This window comes from Nanorana parkeri, unplaced genomic scaffold (assembly GCF_000935625.1).
Source record: "Nanorana parkeri isolate BGI_ZX_2015 unplaced genomic scaffold, ASM93562v1 scaffold1455, whole genome shotgun sequence".
Taxonomy (NCBI): Eukaryota; Metazoa; Chordata; class Amphibia; order Anura; family Dicroglossidae; genus Nanorana; species Nanorana parkeri.
In genome coordinates, this window is record NW_017307723.1 from 119486 (window position 1) to 119783 (window position 298).

Consider the following 298-nt stretch of genomic DNA (forward strand, 5'->3'; position numbering starts at 1 on the left):
TTGTCGGGATCCGCTTCAGCTGCGGCGTCTCAGTATACCGCGAGCAGCAGCTCGCAGTATACTGAGCCTAGCGTGACGGGAGGACGCTAGTTTGTGTCCTCCCGTTACCCTAAGGAGAACTATGGGGAAAAGCCTTAACCCCATAGTTCTCCTTTAATGACAAAATTCCTCACTCATACTTGTTTAAGAGAACACTTACAATTCGATCTTCTGGTAATTCATTCCTGAAATGTATTCTGCAATGGAAGATATTTGTAGTTTTTTTTTCATTTAACCATTTCAACTCTCACCCTTACAT